A 7,298-nucleotide genomic window follows, 5' to 3' on the forward strand; every position below is an offset into this window, starting at 1 on the left:
TAGAATTGAGGGGCTGGAGAGATGGCTCAGAGGTCAAGAGCACTGGCTGCTTTCAGAGGCCCTGAGTTCAATTCCCAGCAATCAGATGGCATCTCAACAACCATCTATAATGAGATCTGGTGCCCTCTTCTGACTTGCAGGGATACAGGCAGGCAGGACACTGTATACATAATAAATAAATTAAACTTAAAAGGAAAAAGAAGAAATTCAGACCCAAGGGTTCATACCCTGACGTATGGAATCTGAACAAGCTTCTGATCCCCATGCACAGTAGCACCTGACAGACTTGGTACAGAAAACAGCTTGGAAGATGCTTGATGTAGAATTCATTTTCAAAACGCTAGTTTGACCTTTTTCTTTAGGTAAAATCATGTGGGGGGTAAGATCTAATATCCTTGGCCCTTCAGCATCTGCCCCGTGCCCTAGCTTCTGTAACAAAAAGGATCAGAGCGCCATCATTTCCCAGGCCTGGTTTTCATCTTTGGTCGTCACACCGTTCTTCTTTGAAGTGCCCTCCTGGTCTCTCAGGTCTAGGACTCGCCTGTCAACAGTTTTCTGTGACTCAGTAATTTTCCTTCATTATGTTCACTGACTTCATGAGCCATATCTGAATCCACTTTCCAGGCGATTTCCAGTACCGTGTGCTTATTTATATCCAATGCGGGGGGGCACTGCTTCCTGACAAGAATGTTGACAGGATGGGTGGGGTTGGAACCCAAAATGAAGCTGCAGGGTGTTTGGGTGGGGACTGAATCCATCAACTGTATATCTGGATTATTCTGACTCTGGCTTCTTAGTAATACCCTAAGCAAGCGGGAGAATAAAAATCCAGATAGCTACAATGTAAGTATTAGGAGTGATTGATTATCTTTGGCTTATAAAGAACCAAGACAATTTTATTTTTTCTGTGTGTGACTGTGTGTGTTTCTCTGTTTATGTCTGTCTCTGTGTGTGTATGTCTTTGTGTATGTCTGGGTGTGTCTATGTGTCTCTGTCTGTGTGTGTTTCTGTGTGCCCATGTGTGTGTCTATCTGTGTATTTGCCTGTGTATATCTGTGTGTATGTCTGTGTTTGTCTGTGTGTCTGTGTATCCATGTGTGTTTGTGCATGTCTCTGTGTGTGCATGTCTGTGTTGTGTGTGCGTGCGTGCGTGTGTGTGTGTGTGTGTGTGTAGGTGAGTGGATGCACATGCCTGTGAGCATGCATGCACGTAGAGGCCCAAGGTTGACATAGTCATCTTCTTAATGACTCCCCACCTTCTCAGTTCAGCAGGGCTCGCTTGTTATTGTGACCCAGGTTCTCCTTTTTGTTGTTGTTGGGTTTTTTTTGGTTTTTTTATATTTTTATTATTGATTTTATTGAGCTATACATTTTTCTCTGCTTCCCTTCCTTTCTCTCCCCTCCCTTTCAACCCTCTCCCATGGTCCCCATGCTCCTGATTAACACAGGAGATCTTGTCTTTTTCTACTTCCCATGTAGATTAGATCCATGTATGTCTCTCTTAGGGTTCTCATTGTTGTCTAGGTTCTCTGGGACCATGATTTGTAGGCTGGTTTTCTTTGCTTTATGTCTAAAAGCCACTTATGAGTGAATACATGATACCTGCCTTTCTGGGTCTGGGTTACCTCACTCAAAATAATGTTTTCCAACTCCATCCATTTGCCTGCAAATATCAAGATGTCATTTTTTTTCTGCTATGTAGTAATCCAATGTGTAAATGTACCACATTTTCCTTATCCATTCTTTGATCAAGGGGCATTTAGGTTGTTTCCAGTTTCTAGCTATGACAAACAATGCTGCTATGAACATAGTTGAGCAGATGTCCTTGTGATATGATTGAGTATCCTTTTCTCCGATGCGCAAGATATGTCCACTGTCTCAGTTCACTTTCTATGGCCTACATATCAAGATATAGAATTCTCAGCTCCTTCTCCAGCACCATGTCTGCCTGCATGCCACCATGTTCTACTATGATGATAATGGACTGAACCTCTGAACCATAAGCTATCCAATTAAATGTTTCCTTTATAAGAGTGGCCGTGGTCATGGTGTCTCTTCCCAGCAATAGACACTCAAACCAAGAGAGCACACATGCATATGTATGTCATGGAATGCCCGTAGAGGTCAAAAAGCAATTTTCTAGAGTGTGTTCTTTTATTCCACCATATGATTTCCAGAGACTGAACCCAGGTTATTGGTGAGTGGAACTAGTGTTTGACCTGACAAGCCATCTCGGAGTGGGGCTGGCATTTGACCTGATGAGCCATCTTGGAGTGGGGCTAGCGTTTGACTTGATGAGCCATCTTGGAGTGTGGTTGGCATTTGACCTGATGATGAGCCATCTTGCTGGCCCTGAGTATCTTATTCCTTATTTCCCTTGGACCTTTGCCTTTTCTGTATTCCTGGAATTATCCCGAAGTTGTCTCAGAAATTGCTTGCTCTTGGTCTTTTATGTTAAACATTTCCTCAGAAAAATCTAGTGACTTTTAGTTCCTCTTAAACATGCACTACTAAAATGCTGGTAAAGTCCAGTTTACATGTCTGGAACACTGCTTGATTACAGACGTCTCTGGCTCCCCACCCCTCACCCCAATCAGGTCACTGCACGGTCCATTTATGACAAAGCTTCCTGCAGAAGCAGCCAGCTTCCTTACAGAGGCTCGGTCCTGTCTTTGCCCGGGGAATTGTACGCCTGAGACTCAGGTTAAAAAAGGAGATGATGGCCTTCCCTTTGTGTACGGAGGGGCCTGGAGGAGGGCAGCAGGGTCGGGCAATGGATAAGAAGAAAGCAGGTGTGACACCCAGATGTGAAGCTGCCACAGCTGCAGTCTGTTGATTGATCTGATAATCTGAAAAATGAAAGAAATTTAAAGAAAACAAAAATGTGACTTGAGGTGCTGCTTTTGTATGTGGATGGAGCAATTCACTGTAGCCGATAAGCAAGCTCTTTGGCCATGTTTGGCAGAAGAGAAGAGCTGTTGATCATTGACCAGTTTTGTTAAGTGAGAACTTAGATTCTAGATCCTGCCAGACAAGGCTTTGAATTCCAGTTCCACCCACCAGGGACAGACCGTTGGTGAATTGCCTAATCTCCCTTGGGCTTATTTTATTCATCTGTAGGGCAATGGGGACCACATATAGGGCTCACCTAGAAAAGGTCCCTCCGGAACAGTGAGAGGCGTGTGTTTAACCCAGTGCCTTGTACGTGCGCATGAACCACGTGTGATCATTTTATTAGCCAAATCTAACTCAGTAGCTGTGTGAGCCTGTTTCTTTTTTATGAAGGTTGGCATATGAATATCAAAAACAGCCTTCTAAATATCCAGAGATACAGGTGGGTGAGTCAGGTGATTTCACAAAAGGGACTCTAGAAATACATATTTTGTTTGTGCCTTTGAGTCCAGCAGGTGGCAAATCTTGGCTTGTCAATCACCACGCTGGAGGCTACTGTGGACCAGGGGCGCAGGCTCACAATAACCCAAGTGGAGGTTTTAAAAGCCTCCCGAAGAGCAGGTGCTTCGGTTTCTTTCCGGAGTGCATTGTTGGTGACAAACATCAAAGGAAAGAAAAGATACCAAGATGTAAAATAATAACATTAGTGATTTAAAAAAAATGGCAATGAGAACAAACTGATTTTTGAATCAAATTGGCAGATATGGATGTTGAAAACTCTGGCTTTATTATTTTGGAGATTTCAAACTTTGATGAGTATTTCTTGTCATATCTCTCAGGGAGGAGTCAGAGAAAAGTGCAAAAGGGAGCGGGGGCTGCGAAGGGGTGATGTCCCCTGCTTTAAACCGTGATGGCTAGTGTACGGAAGGCCAGGTGAACTCATCTGTCTGTTACTCATCTCCCTCAAAGAAAAAAGGAGGGGGTGGAGGAGGAGAGAGGATGGGGGGGATGGGAGAGGAGGAGGGGGAGCCCTGCCAAATCTTCCCGAGTTGGCAGAGTTGCTGGTGGCACATGTAGCAGCCAGAACGGGCTTGGGAGTGAAGACAGAAGACTCAAGGAGTGAGAGGCTCCCTCCTTGCATAGACAGTGACACATGGAGTAAGGATAGATCAGGATGGCGGGCAGGGATCCTTGATGGAGACCTCTTGACACTGAAGACAAAGTAAAACTACAGGCCGAGTTGGATGATACGACCCCCAAAGCACTGCTTCACCAAGACGGTTATAGTTTTATATCCGAACAGTAACTGTCTTCTAGAGGTGAGAAGTCTTTCATACATCAATCAATCAATAAATCAAAGAAGTCCAACTGCTAGATGCATAGCTGAGAGCATTCTGTGATCACCCGCATGGACTCCAGAGTTCTGCATTCTGGCTCAGGTCCAGTGTACAGCTATAACCTTGACAGTTCTGTCACTCTCTTAGCGCCTCTGTTTTCTCACCTGCAGAATGGGCACGACAGCAACAAGACTTACTTTGTTAAGCTTCACGTCATTTTTTTTGGGGGGGGGCTTGTGCTCCCAAAAGAAAGACCTACAACAGGTAGGACTCCAGCTTGAACTGAAACCAGCTAATGCCTTATGCAGACTCACAGAGATTGGGCCTGTTCTGTAGGATGGCTCATATGAGCCCAAAAAACAGGTCTTAAAAAGGTTTTATGCGGGCCAGGAAGTGTTCGTGCGATGCCTTTAATCCAGCACTCGGGAGGCAGAGGCAGGCAGATCTCTGTGCGTTTGAGGCCAGCCTGGTCTACATAGCAAGTTCCAGGACAGGTTGTTACACAGAGAAACTCTGTCTCAAAACAAAACAAAGCATAACAAAACAGAAAACAAGCAAACAAACAAACGCAAAGATTTATTAATTCTATTTTATGTGTATGTGTGTTCTGCTTACATGTATGGATGTGCACCATGTGCATGATGGATGACGTGTGCCCATGGAGGTCAGATGGCACCAGATCTCCTCCAAATGCTATGGGTGGTTGTGAGTCATCATATGGATGGTGGGAACTGAACCCAGGTCTTCTGCAAGAGCAACACGTACTCTTAACTGTTGCACCATCTCTCCAGCCTCCTGGAGGATTTATTTATTTATCTATCTATCTATCTATCTATCTATCTATCTATCTATCTATCTATTTATTTATTTATTTATTATGTTTACAGTGCTCTCCCTGCGTGTATGCCTGCACACCAGAAGAGGATACCATATCTTATAACGGATGGTTGTGAGCCACCATGTGGTTGCTGGAAATTGACCTCAGGACCCTTGGAAGACCAGCCAGTGCCCCTAACCTCTGAGCCATCTCTCCAGCCTCTCCTAGTAGGTCTTTAGAAGGAATAAGAAGGCCGCATGGGCCTCCGCTATTTAAGGTTAGGCTCATGAGACCCTTTCTCTAAAGAACAAAACCCTTTACGTTGGTATGGGACAATGTTGTTTAAAAAATATTTCCAGTCGCTGTGTTTTAACGGTATTGGTTTCTTTCTAATCCCGTGATACTGTTCACAGATTATTCTAAAAGTGTCCGTCAGCTTCACTGCTCACCCAAGGGGCTCATGGCGTTAGACTTTTAGGAATCCCAGTCGAATTCCTTGTTTTCGACCCAGTTCATCATATACTTTAAGGCGGGTTTAGCTCTGTTGTTTACAAACTGAAAGTCCCTGTCATTCTCCTCCAGGCTGGAACCTGTCATTAAGAAGCAGTGTCTTGGGAGGGGCTGGAACAGGAAATGGGATCCTCCTGCTCCAGATACAGACGCTCACACAGCTGCATTGTCCAGTAGCAGAGTTCCGGTGGGGGAGGGGAGGCCAGCAAAAAGAAAACAAAACAAAACAAAACGAACAGACAAACGGACTGAATTTAAAGAGCATCGTCCAGGTTCCTGGGAGTGTATGGAAATGTGGTTGATACCATTACAGGAGTTCCTGCGACCATACAAGGGAGTAGAAATCGTACGTGACAGTATGTCCCGTGACTGACGTATGTTACTGGTTTTTAACCTCACAGTAAACCGCTTTGGTGGAGCAAACCAAAGTCCAGAAAAGATCTGGTTAACTAACCTCGTTCAACCTAGACAGAGGGGTGGGAGCATTTGGAAAATTCATTTAGCTGGGAAGCTGGATCCCGTGTGCGGTGAATGGTTGTCACGTTTTTTGGTGGTCGGAATGGGTGGAGAGCTGTCGAGAGCCAGGCAGCGGTTCTCAACCTTCCTAATGCTGCAACTTAATGCAGTTCCTCATGCTGTGGGGAGCCACAACCATAAATTACTTTCGTTGCTACTTCATAACTGTAACTTTGCTACTCCTAGGAATGGCAGAGTAAATATCTGATACGCATGGTATCTATTCTTGTGACCCCCGTGAAAGGGGTCGCGGCCCGCAGGTTGAGATACACTGGGCTGAAGGAACTCGGGGAGTTAGGAAGATGTCTGAAGCACTTAGACCCAGGCAAAAGCAGAAGCCGTCCATTCAGAAATCATATTCCAAATGGTACCCGAGTCTCCACCCCAAGCATAGCAGACCCTGGGTCATTCCCTTCTGTGTCTTTTCTTCTGGCTGGCTCCGAAGAGTGTCCCTACATACATCTAAATCCAATCCAGATGGTCTCCTCTGAACAGAATAAATACCTGTCAATAGAGCTGGAGATCTCTGTCTCTAGAGACCTCAGCTGAGCCCTCTCTGTTCCTTACCTTTTCAAAAACTCCACTCTCAACTGAGTGTGACTTAAGAAAAGCACTCAGAGTCAAGCCATTTCTCTTCAACTGAGACTGCCAGCTCATGTGCTCAATCCCACTGCAATGGCTGCGACTTAACTCACTCAGAGAAAAAAATTGAATGCACAATAAAAAATACTCAACATTTTTGTTTTTTTTTTTTAAAAAGTTGAATGTTTTCTGCTGTGTGTTTTTTCTTCAAGTGATATGAATTTTGCACAAATTCTGTTTTTACATATATGCTTGTTATTCATACAAAGGTTAACTGGACACACGTCACTCTACAAGAAGCATTTCTCAAGCAGATGCCATTCATGGAAGGAACTCTGGGAGATAAATTAGTAAAGAAGAAATATTCTCTAACTGCGTGGTGATGATGCACGCCTTTAATCCCAGCACTTAGGAGGCAGAGGCAGGCGGGTCTCTGTGAGTTTGAGGCCAGCCTGGTCTACAGAGCGAGTTCCAGGACAACCAGAGCTGTTATACAGAGAAAACTTGTCTTGAAAAACAAAACAAACACACAGGAAAAAAAAGAACAAACAAACAAAAAAACAAGTAAAGAAACATCTATTCTTTGCCTCAAAGAACTGCTCACTAAATAATAGGGACAGACAGAATTCAGAAGTGCTTACAGA

The 7,298-nt window shown here is 44.4% G+C and overlaps 1 long non-coding RNA gene across 1 annotated transcript; it reads left to right on the plus strand.

Moving 5' to 3' along the window:
• The first annotated feature begins 722 nt into the window (after positions 1-722).
• LOC146889790 (uncharacterized) lies at positions 723-6,810 on the plus strand. The gene is made up of 2 exons (XR_014999713.2): positions 723-843; positions 5,117-6,810. It is a non-coding gene; the product is annotated as an uncharacterized LOC146889790 (long non-coding RNA).
• Positions 6,811-7,298: the final 488 nt, after the last annotated feature.

Source organism: Myodes glareolus, chromosome 26, assembly GCF_982192425.1.
Source record: "Myodes glareolus chromosome 26, mMyoGla1.1, whole genome shotgun sequence".
Lineage (NCBI taxonomy): Eukaryota > Metazoa > Chordata > Mammalia > Rodentia > Cricetidae > Myodes > Myodes glareolus.